At 47.7% G+C, this 12,439-nt stretch overlaps 1 protein-coding gene across 1 annotated transcript in view; it reads right to left on the reverse strand.

The window, feature by feature from the left end:
- LOC126291901 (proteoglycan 4) overlaps positions 1–12,439 on the reverse strand; it is a 274,929-nt gene that overhangs the window by 22,990 nt on the left and 239,500 nt on the right. The gene's annotated exons all lie outside the window — the stretch shown is intronic.

Raw genomic sequence — 12,439 nt, forward strand, 5'->3', positions numbered from 1 at the left:
AGAACTTGTTTGCACAGCAATCGTCGACATAGTGTAGCTGAGGCGGAATAAGGGGAACCAGCCCGCAGTCGCCGATGCAGATGGAAAACCGCCTAAGAACCATCCACAGACTGGCTGGCTCACCGGACCTCGATACAAGTCCGCCAGGCAGATTCGTGCTGGGGACCAGGCACTCCTTCCAAATACGGAAAGCCGTGCATTAGACAGCACGGCTAATTGGGCAGGCGGTAAGAAAGGAGTATACTCACATACACTGCTAAACCAAAATGTTATGAGCACTGCTCGCTTTGTGATTGGCGGAATTACGATCAAATGAGGTGGTAAGGAAAGTGTATAAGTGGAGAAAAGACACACGGGGAACCATTCTAGCGACGATACGCTCTGGGAAAGGGGACGGCCACTTACAAATGCGATTTTAACAAAGGGCAAATTATTATAGCCCAGCGACCGGCAGCTCCTGGGAACGAGCGATACTGGTTGGGTCCTCATGTGCTACTGTCATGAGTGTGTGGAAAGTGGTTGAAGGATGGTGAAATTATGAGTAGGTGACGAGATGTTAGAGGAGAATGTGGTCAGTGGCTTGCCTGTTCTGTAAAGAACCATATGCAGCGATCTGTGGCACATCAGAAGACCTCTGTGCTCAACGCACAAGTGTTTTGGAGCACATCATTCAACGCACATTGACCAACATGGGACTCTGCAGGTGATGAACCCCATGTATTGTGAGACTAGCACACACATTACGGCACCGTTTCAATGCATTCTCTTAATGCCTCTGGCCGACTCTGAACGACAACCACAACTGCAGCGCTGCGCGCTCAAAACGTCAAATCTGACTGTCGTAATCATATTTTAACAATCATGGAGTTTTAACCACGCATTACCGCATCACACAAAGCCTATAGTTATTCTACAAACGATTGAGACGCAGAAATGGTAAACTCAAAGCAAAGACCATCACCCAACCATTTGTAAACCAAAGGTTTATTTAGTCCTTGATCCTTGACCTTGGTTTCTATATTTCTAAAAATAACATCTTCAGAAGGAGTGGACCTTGTTACTTCACATAGTGGCATAATACCCTACTGGCCATTAAAATTGCTACACTACGAAGATGCCGTGCTACAGACGCGAAATTTAACCGACAGGAAGAAGATGCTGTGATGTGCAAATGATTAGCTTTTCAGAGCATTCACACAAGGTTGGCGCTGTGTGGCGACACCTACAACTTGCTGACATGAGGAAAGTGTCCGACCGATTTCTCATACACAAACAGCAGTTGACCGGCGTTGCCTGGTGAAACGTTGTTGTGATGCCTCGTGTAAGGAGGAGAAATGCGTACCATCACGTTTCTGACTTTGATAAAGGTCGGATTGTAGCCTATCGCGATTGCGGTTTATCGTATCGCGACATTGCTGCTCACGTTGGTCGAGATCCAATGACTTAGCAGAATATGGAATCGGTGGGTTCAGGAGGGTGACATGCAACGCCGTACTGGATCCCAAGGGCCTCGTATCACCAGCAGTCGAGATGACAGGCATCTTATCCGTATGGCTGTAACGTATCGTGCAGCCACGTCTCGATCCCTGAGTCAACAGATGGGGACGTTTGCAAGACAACAACCACCTGCACGAACAGTTCGACGACGTTTGCAGCAGCAAGGATTATCAGCTCGGAGACTGTGGCTGCGGTTACCCTTGACACTGCATCACAGACAGGAGCGCCTGCGATGGTGTACTCAACGACGAACCTGGGTGCACGAATGGCAAAACGTCATTTTTTGGATGAATCCAGGTTCTGTTTACAGCATCACGATGGTCACATCCGTGTTTGGCGACATCGCAGTGAACGCACATTGGGAGCCTGTATTCGTCATCGCCATACTGGCGTGTCACCCGGCGTGTCACCCGGCGTGATGGTAAGGGGTGTCATTGGTTACACGTCTCGGTCACTTCTTGTTCGCATTGACGGCACTTCGAACAGTGGACGTTACATTTCAGATGTGTTACGACCCGTGGCTCTACCCTTCATTCGATCCCTGCAAAACCCTACATTTCAGCAGGATAATGCACGGCCGCATGTTGCAGGTCCTGTACGGGCCTTTCTGGATACAGAAAATGTTCGACTGCTGCCCTGGCCAGCACATTCTCCAGATCTCTCACCAATAGATAACGTCTGGTCAATGGTGGTAGAGCAACTGGCTCATTGCAATACGCCAGTCACTACTACTGATGAACTGTGGTACCGTGTTGAAGCTGCATGGGCAGCTGTAACTGTACACGGCATCCAAGCTCTGTTCGACTAAATGCCCAGGCTTATCAAGGCCGTTGTTACGGCCAGAGGTGGTTGTTCTGGGTACTGATTTCCCAGGAGCTTTGCACCCAAAGTGCGTGAAAATGTAGGCCTATTCACATGTCAGTTCTAGTATAATATATTTGTCCAATAAATACCCGTTTATCATCTGCATTTCTTGGTGTAGCAATTTTAATGGTCAGTAGTGTATATAAAACAGATATAAAAACCAGAAACACCACATGGCATGGCTTGCAACCAGATTATATTCAGCATACTTCAGAATAAATGTACAAATGTATTCGTCCACTGGTAAAGGCTCTTGGCTTCATAATATTGTAACAGCAGTCCAAAGAATAAAATATTTGCATAACGTAAGTATTCACCATGCGAGAGACAATGGACACAGCAACATTTAAGATATTTTAAGCTCAAAGGGTTCCCATGTTAATCTAACAATATCGTCAATTAGGAGGTACGGGGTTGTCGAGATTGGACTGTGGATCAGTGGAAACGTGTCACATGGTCGGATGAATCACGTTTGTCGTTACACAAGGTCGAATATCGTGTCCGGTTACACTGTCATCCAGGCGAACAGTTGCTCGAAACATGTCCCATGTCAGGGACACAGGACTGTGGGGGCAGTATTGAGCTAAGGGAGACATTCAGCTGGGTTTCCATGGGGCCTGTGGTAGTAATCGAAGGTACCATGACAGATGTGTACCACATGTTTTTCCCAATGGCGATAGCATCTACCACCACATCAACTGTGCTGTAATAGTTTCAGGAGCAAGATAGTGAACTGACGTTTATGTCTTGGCCACCAAATTCGTCTGATCTGAACTCGATGGAAGACATCTGGGACACTATTGGGTGCCGGCTCTTTGCCCACAAACCACTGGCCAGTAATACACTGGAAGTGCGTGATCTGCACATAACACCTGGTGCCAAAAACCTCCAGAAACCTAATAAAGATTTGTCGAATCCTTGCCATGCAAAGAATTAGTTTTCGAAGGTGGACAAACATGCTACCGAGCAGGCTCCTCAGTGTATTTTAACCGAGTGTGTTGGTGCATAGTGCTGGGCTACAAATCCAAAGATCTGGACAAATGGAAAATGCCGACTCGCACTGTGGATCTGCTGCAGGTTAAAATGTGGGGCCTGTGGGTCTGCAATTGGGGAATCGTCACCTTAGAGGGTGCGAGTAATGAGTGGAGGGCAAATATCTTTTAGGTAATCAAAATATCCACGGGTGTACTGCCGGTCTATAGTGTCCAACGGGCACAATATTTTGGCGATCAAACATGTCGCCATCATCAGGTGAACTGACGGACTGAGCTCCTGTGAACGCGCCGGCACGGAGATCCGTACGCTATGGCTGCTCAGGGGGAACTGGGTTCGGTCGTCTCGTCTCGTCTCGCTTAAATCACGGACATCCTCTGTCCGGGGATGATGGAGGCTAAGCAGCGGTGCTGCTGTTCCTCCTTTATCCTCTATGTTGTCGTATGGATGGCCTCACGATTCGAATGGGCCTCTGGCTACCCCGCTGAGTTTAAACTAGCGAGGTAGTTGATCGCTGGCATGTCCTCTGGGGCAGGCTTACGCCTGCCGGAGCGCCACTCCTCTTTCAACCACTTCTCTGCGACCTGGTAGATGTGTTCCCAGTCGGAGGGGGTGAAGATGGGGCGGCTGTTGAGCAGTATCAGCTCCTTCCTCGTTACCACCTCACGCAACATGCCTCGCGTGTGGCGAAGGTCGCACGGTTGGTGAGGCAGTGATGGTTTTGCGTGCGCCGGCGTGAAGGGGTACGGGTTGTCCCCACGAGGATACGTCCCGTCCTTCAGCGACGCCACGATCTTTTTCAGGAAGGGCTGCACGCTCCGCTCGTCCGGAAGCGGAAGGGGCAGTTCTTCGACGGTTTCCTCTTCTTCGGCTTGCGAAGAAGCCGGCGGCATCTCTTCCTCGGATTGTGCTGCTTCTTCCACGTCTGTCTCCGAGGGAGTAGACAGCGCAGGCGTCCAGACGTCGACTTCCATGCTCGAAGCCGCCTGCATCGTTGCAGGAGGCGAGTCAGTGGACGTCTGTGTGGCGGCGTCTACCCCCACTGGCCGCCTCACGGGGGCGGCGGGAGCAGGGACAGGCGGCGCCTTCTTGAAAAGTCGCAGCTCCTCTCGCAACTCTTGCAGCTGCCGGTCTAGACCGACGATCTCCTTCTGCATGACCGCTCTCTCTGCCGCCATCGCGGTTTTGAGGGCTGCCACGGCGTCGTCGGTAGCGGCGCTGGGCGAGATTGCGGCCGCCCTGTTGTCCCCCTTGGGCGGGGGTGGCGGAACGGCCGCCTCTTCTTCGTGTACCGCTTTCTTGGCGGTTGTTGTTGTTGGTCTCCGCTGCTTCAGGTATGCGCACCTGCGTGCGTTTGCGGCGTGCGAGCCGCCGCAGTTTACGCACGTCGCGGCGGCGGCCGATTTAAATACCCTCCGCCCGCGGCGCGCTCCCTCCGCCATCCGCGCCCCGCGCCAAGGTAGCGCGGTGGAACAGATTGCGACGGCGTCTGAGATGACGTCGGTGTGATGGCTCTGTCCGCCGTGGTCGTCACAACTATGCGTTTGCTCGATTTACTCTTGATTAACCCGCCGCCGCGACCGAACCCAGTTCCCCCTGAGCCGCCATAGCGTACGGATCTCCGTGCCGGCGCGTTCACAGGAGCTCAGTCCGTCAGTTCACCTGATGATGGCGACATGTTTGATCGCCGAAATATTGTGCCCGTTGGACACTATAGACCGGCAGTACACCCGTGGATATTTTGATTATCAAATACGCCGGGAGAAACTCAAGAATCACATCTTTTAGGTACATTACGTGTGTAGACTGTGGACAGTTGGGAATGTGGGTCTCACGGGGAGAGTGCAAGGGATAAGTCCCTGCAGTCGCGGTATTCACCTGTGTCCTCGGTGGCTCTGATGGACAGAGTGTCTGCCATGTAAGCAGGAGATCCCGGGTTTGAGTCCTGGTCGAGCTCCACAATTTCAACTATCATCATCGAGGTATATCAACAACACCTGTCGGCAGCTGAGGGTTTCAATTAATTATCATTGTTTCATAATCATCTAGATATAGATGTATAATACTGTGAACAGGAACAGTTACTTCGAGTAATCCAAGAAAAGAGTAAATATTGATTTGCATCCATCACATCGTTGTGCACATACGAAGCTTGGGCGATATGCAGTCGCAAAGAGCAGTGTACCAACTGATAACCCAGCCAATAGCGTCATTCTGCCACATCCATCTGGAGCGTGTGTTTTGGGGTGCGCATTGATCACTTGGCGTTGATTTTCATGTTACTTCAGGTATAGTAAGGGTACTTCGCCAGTGTGGTGTTCACTATGGGTGACATAAAGCAAACACTACATTAAGAAGCTATACTGACAGTTTTCCGAGTATATAAATTGTATAGGGAGAGTGAGAAAGAGAAACGGCAGAGTGTGACACTTACCCAGACTTACCGGTTACCGGTGTAGGTAACAGTTGGAACATGTAGCGTGCAGCAGATACACAGAGCACACTGGCGATGCAGCAACACATTCTTAAGCGCACTCTGCGTAGAAAACGTCACGCAGTCACCTTCTTACAATGGCTCATTACAAAAGTAAATCACCCAGAAGACAGAGCTCGTGTACATATACACTGTCGGCAGGTACGGAAATGGTTAGAGTTGCAATTCTCTGTGACAGTTAGAATGATCACCAGAGCATATCAGTATTGTTCGTGTTTAGTGTTGTTACCACATCTGCTTGGCTATATGAGGTCTGATTGGAAAGTTTTAATAATGGATCTGTTACTGCTTACTGGTTTGGTGGGCAGGTACACGGAGGGTGGGGAGTAAGTCATTGCCTTGCCCTTGAATGCCCTCTGGCAGGAAACTGCATGGTCTTAATTCAGTTTGTTGAGGCAGCTGGTTGAGTTAGGGCTTGTTCCAGGTTTCTGTCTGCGTGAAAATAGACGTAAAAACGGAGCAACGGGTTTGTGTGAAATTTTGTTTTAAAACTGGGAAATCAGCTTCTGAGACTTATGAACTATAATAGACAGCTTTTGGATATAATTGTATGAGCCAGTCAAATGTTTTTGTCTGGTTCAACAGATTTAAAAATGACCGCAATCATTTGCAACCAAAATGCAGTCTTCTCAGTGGAAGGCTTCAGGTTCACCACGAGCGAAAAAAGCATGGCAAAGTCGGTCGAAAGTGAAGACAACGTTGGTGATTTTTTTCGATTCTAATGGTATTGTGCATCATGACAGACAACTAACCAGGAATACTGCAAACGTTGAGCGTTTGCGCGAAATGCGGAAGAAAAGGCCTGCATTGTAGAAAGACGGGGTGTTGGGTGCTACACCATGACAATGCACCGGCTCATCGTGCCTTCTCCATCGTTGAATTTTTGACCAAATTCAAAATTCCTGTGCTTCCACAACCGACATATTTCCCTGATTTGGCCCCTCCGGCTTCTACCTGTTTCCTAAACTGACATTTTCACTGAAAGAGAAACGATTTGACTCAATTGAAGACATCCAGGCAAATACGGAGAGCATCCTTTACGCACTTCAGGAAAAAAATTCCAGGAATGTTTTCATAAGTGGAAACGCGTTGGAGTCGGTGTGTTCAGTCAGAAGGGAACTATTTTGAAGGAGATGGATCACAGTAGCATGTAAGTATTACCGTTGTACAATTACAAGCCTATTCTTAAAACTTTTTAATCACAACTCGTGTGAGGGTCGTGAGAAGCGTCAAATGTTTAGTGATCACTGTGAAGAAAACGAGACATGTGAAACTGCGTTATCAGCACCTGACAGTGTTTGAAAGGGGCATCATTATGGCTCTCCATTTGGTCGGCTGATCAAACTGTGCGGCATCCAGTTTTTTTGGGACATTCAGAGGTGGCATGGGCCCAAAGCTCTACGCATGGAAACATGAGGTCAGGCATACTCACTGTCATGGTTTCCATTGACCATATCTGAGCACAAGGGAAGATCACTAAATTGGGCATGTAGCACTGTAATCTATTGATTATTCCTTGCTACTGTAGTGTTATCTTGAAGATGTGAGAAAGGAGGACAGACGCGGAAGCAGAGATGATGCTGAGGGCAGAGGAAACTAGGAGAGATATTGTTACATGGAGTAAACCGTAAGGGGACAGCCTTGCAAAAATGCAGACGCCCCCAGACGAGGTGCCAGGGCGCTAGTTACTCTTCAAGGTATTAAAATGTGACTTCATGTGTCGTCAAGACGCTGTGGTAGGTTGCCACCGTAGAACTTTGTAACCTACAGGAACGTATTAGCGATAAAGCCAGCTTGATACCAGCCCTGAGAACAGCAACCTCAGTAGGCTCACAAGGGTTAGAATTAGAGTGAAAACGCCAAAAAACTGTTGACCTAGTAGTTCCTACTCCGGGGCGGAGCTAAATGACGTATAACAATAATGTTGCAAGCCTTATTTGGCAGAGCAGTTACGTTTCTGAACAATTTTAATACCAAATACGGACTTAGTGCCACTGCATTAACATCCTCGCCTTAGGAGCAGTAGAGGAGACCTAAATAAACCGTGATTGGCAGGGGCTTGCAAGAAATCTGCGGGATTGGCTGGGTGGCTTTAAGTGGGAAAAACAGTGTCCCGCGCGACTCTTTAAAACTCCGCATTTTGGCGGAGTTCTCAGTCAGACGATCTGGGCGCCGAATCCGCGTCCGTCGACACCACTCTCGGTCCAGCTCCGCGTAAGTCTGCTCTCTCTCTGAGTGCCTCAGTGAACAGTGTCACATTCAGTATGTTTTGTTTTGCAACTAAGTTGTTGCCTTAAGAAGCTGCTAGTGTTTGCTACTGTGGTTAGCATCCACTCCTGGGACCTCTGCACTGGCTTCGGTTGTAACAGTGTTATTCATGCTTTTTCTAACTCTAGAACTAGCCTCCAGTGTATTAGTTACTCCTGTCTGGAATAAACAACTATTTCAAAACCCTGTTTGTCCAAGAGTCTCCACAACGAGTTCCCTACCGCGCCTCACCACCTACATTTATAGTAAATTCCTGTACCACTGTTGGCTTAGATAGAAGAACAACAATCAAATGCCTTCACTGTGAATTGTCCTTCTGCTCTGTACCGCTCGGGAGCGCAGACTGACCAATAACCACATTTCTCCGTCTCCCGCTACGGTCGCAGCTACGAATCCTGCCTCGGGCATGGATGTTTGTGATGCCCTTAGGTTAGTTAGGTTTAAGTAGTTCTAAGTTCTAGGGGACTGATGACCTCAGAAGTTAAGTCCCATAGTGCTCAGAGCCATTTGAACCATTTTTGAACCATTCTTGAACCATTCTTGAGCAATCCATGGATGGAGTGTTTTGGTTCCGCGCCAAGCAGCTCTGGTTCGCAAGTGTTTGTTACTCTATCCGCCAACGTTTTTATGATGACTTGCTTTTGTTGTGGGTGGTGGTTAGAATCTCTGTGTCGGTTGCGGTCCGTGTGCACAGATTTGCGGTAAACTGTGTGGTCTCAGCTACCAACTTCTTTCTGGAAAACTAGCGCGTTAAGGAAATTTAATCTTCCACCTCCCTCCTCCTCCTGAAAAACTGCATCTTCGGTAGCTTGGGCCACATAGTTTACAGAAAAACGCCGGGATTCTAACCACGATCCACAACAAAAGCGAAGAAACGGTGGCGGATATATCAAGTAAATCTACAAACCACAGTTGCTTCACGCGGAATTAAAAGACCTCACCAAAGCATTGTTCAAGAATGCTGAGGTAAAAAGAGCTTTAAGACCGCCGGGCAAAAATCGTAGGGATGCACAAACGCCTGTGAAATCGAAAGTTTTCTTATCTTTCATAAAGGTCGTTACTGAACACATAGGAAATTTTTTTGACAAAACGGAATATCGGGGTAATCTACAAACCCACCAGGAAGACTAAGGATGACCGAAGACCGACCAAAAATGCTCCTAAACCACTAGAAAAAGCAGGAATTTATGGGATTTTGTGTAGTTGTGGGAAGGTGTACGTAGCTACTAAGAAAAGGACGGTCAAAAAACGACTAGGAGAGCACAAAGACAAATATAGGAGGGAAGAGACTGACAGATCAGCTGCTGTGGAACATGCTTTGCTGCGGGGAGAGCACCAGATTCATTTTGATAAGAAATACTGGCAGCCACAAGCGGAAACCATGAAAAGCTACACACAGAGGGCACAGTTAAACAGCCCAGGGCCGCCCGGTGTCGCCGAGCGGTTCTAGACGCTTCAGTCTGGAACCGCGCGACCGCTACGGTCGCAGGTTCGAATTCTGCCTCGGACATGGATGTGTGTGATGTCCTTAGGTTAGTTAGGCTTAAGTAGTTCTACGTTCTAGTGGACTGATGACCTCAGACGTCAAGTCCCATAGTGCTCAGAGCCACTTGAACCATTTGCCAAACACCCCAGGAATAGGAAGGCAGAGGGTGTGAAATCGAATATTTGGATCGCAGTACTGAAGAAGGCAGTTGGGTGGTTGATTTGGGAGAGGGGAGCAAACAGCGAGGTCATCGGTTCCATCGGATTAGCAAAGGATGGGGAAGGAAATCGGCCGTGCTCTTTTAAAGAAACCATTCCGGTATTTGCCTGAAGCGATTTAGGGAAATCGGAAAAATCGAAATCCGGATGGCTGGACGCGGGTTTGAACCATCATCCTCCCGAATGCCGCTCCAGTGTGCTTCCCCCTACTTATACCAACCGAGGAGATCACGAATGTAAAATTAGAGAGATTCGAGCGTGCACGGAGGCTTTCCGGCAGTCGTTCTTCCCGCGAACCATACGCGACTGGAATAGGAAAGGGAGGTAATGACAGTGGCACGTTAAGTGCCCTCCGCCACAAACCATTGGGTGGCTTGCGCAGAATAAATGTAGATGTAGAACCACTCTGCCACCTCGTTGGGCATAAAGGATGTGTACCGGTTTTCCACCAAGGGATGATAGCAACAGAATGCGACGGTAGCTGACAATGGCCAATTGCACTCGAATAGCCAAAGGAAGTAACATAACGCCACTGGGCGGGAGTACACATAACGGAATTTTGCTATGGTCGGTTCAGGGTGTGAACAGGACACTCAAAGAAGCTATGATCCCCCTTGAAAATGTAGTACAGATGGAGACGAAACGTTGGGTTTTAATGCGGAATCCATCCGACAACGGCATAATAGCACGTAATATTTTGCTACATGTGACTAACGGCAGCGAAAATTTACTTATCACAATGTCATAACGTGATGTAAGCTATTAAGTCATGAAATGTAATTTCTTTTTCTGCTGGTTTCGTGGGTGCCTTCACTTTTTTTGTCAGGTGCTCTAGTTGCACATCACTATGGTTCGTTATCTATTCCCTGTGTTCGTTATCTACTCCTTCTCTGTAGCTGAGAACAATAATGCAAGCCTGTGTCATAGGGGTATGCGGTTAGACTCATGGCATTGCAAGAAATTTTCATTTTGAGTATTTGGCCAGCAAGGGGAGAAGAGGTCTCAGACTTGGCGCAAGTGTTCTGGATTAAATCTGAAACCCTTCCACATTCTCCTATGGAGTAAGGATATGTCACACTGCTGGATGTGGTCCTCACTTTGGATGGAGACATAATGATTGGCAGCTGTGGGTGGCAGCACCTCATTTCATAAGCGTTCTTCCTTCTTTATCATCATCAGCTTCCGGAAAGCTTTTGACACCGTTCCTCAGAAGCGACTTTTAATCAAGCTGCTGGCCTATGGGGTATTGTCTCATTTGTGCGACTGGATTCGTGATTTCCTGTCAGGAAGGTCACAATTCGAGACGGCAAGTAATCGAGTAAAACTGAAGTGATATCAGGTGTTCCCCAGGGAAGCGTCCTGGGACCTCTGCTGTTCCTGATCTATATAAATGACCTGGGTGACAATATGAGCAGTTCTCTTAGGTTGTTCGCAGATGATGCTGTAATTTACCGTCTAGTAAGGTCATCCGAAGACGTATCAGTTGCAAAGCGATTTAGAAAAGATTTCTGTATGGTTTGGCAGGTGGCAGTTGACGTTAAATAACGAAAATTGTGAGGTGATCCACGTGAGTTCCAAAAGAAATCCGTTGGAATTCGATTACTCGATAAATAGTACAATTCTCAAGGCTGTCAATTCAACTAAGTACCTGGGTGTTAAAATTACGAACAACTTCAGTTGGAAGGACCACATAGATAATATTGTGGGGAAGGCGAGCCAAAGGTTGCGTTTCATTGGCAGGACACTTAGAAGATGCAACAAGTCCACTAAAGAGACAGCTTACACTACACTCGTTTGTCCTCTGTTAGAATATTGCTGCGCAGTGTGGGATCCTTACCAGGTGGGATTGACAGAGGACATCGAAAGGGTGCAAAAAAGGGCAGCTCGTTTTTTATTATCACGTAATAGGGTAGAAAGTGTGGCAGATATGATACACGAGTTGGGATGGAAGTCATTACAGCAAAGACGTTTTTCGTCGCGGCAAGACCTTTTTACGAAATTTCAGTCACCAACTTTCTCTTCCGAATGCGAAAATATTTTGTTGAGCCCAACCTACATAGGTAGGAATGATCATCAAAATAAAATAAGAGAAATCAGAGCTCGAACAGAAAGGTTTAGGTGTTCGTTTTTCATGCACGCTGTTCGGGAGTGGAATGGTAGAGAGATAGTATGATTGTGGTTCTGTGAACCTTCTGCCAAGCACTTAAATGTGAATTGCAGAGGAATCATGTAGATGTAGATGTAGATCATCATCAAAAACACCATCCTATCACTACCACTATCCACACACACATTTCTGCCTTCTACACATGGCAGCTATACTTAAGACGTAACTCTGACACTTTGCACAGGAAAGATACCACTGTACACCAAGGAAGCAAACCTGTGGCAATTGGATGGCTAAACCTACCCCTGTGAGGGTCACTAAGCCAGAAATCCTTTAATGGTTTCTTCCTTAGCTCCTTACCACAAAGTTCCCAGTTTAGAATCTTGTGCAGTTGTGAAGTTCTGATCCTAATGGGTTGGGCTGCACTGTAAACAAACGGTGGAGAGGATGCTGCCCAATCATTGGCCAGTCTAAAGTTGTTTTGGCCACCTACGGTATGAGGAAGTTGCACG

Source organism: Schistocerca gregaria, chromosome 9, assembly GCF_023897955.1.
Source record: "Schistocerca gregaria isolate iqSchGreg1 chromosome 9, iqSchGreg1.2, whole genome shotgun sequence".
NCBI lineage: Eukaryota > Metazoa > Arthropoda > Insecta > Orthoptera > Acrididae > Schistocerca > Schistocerca gregaria.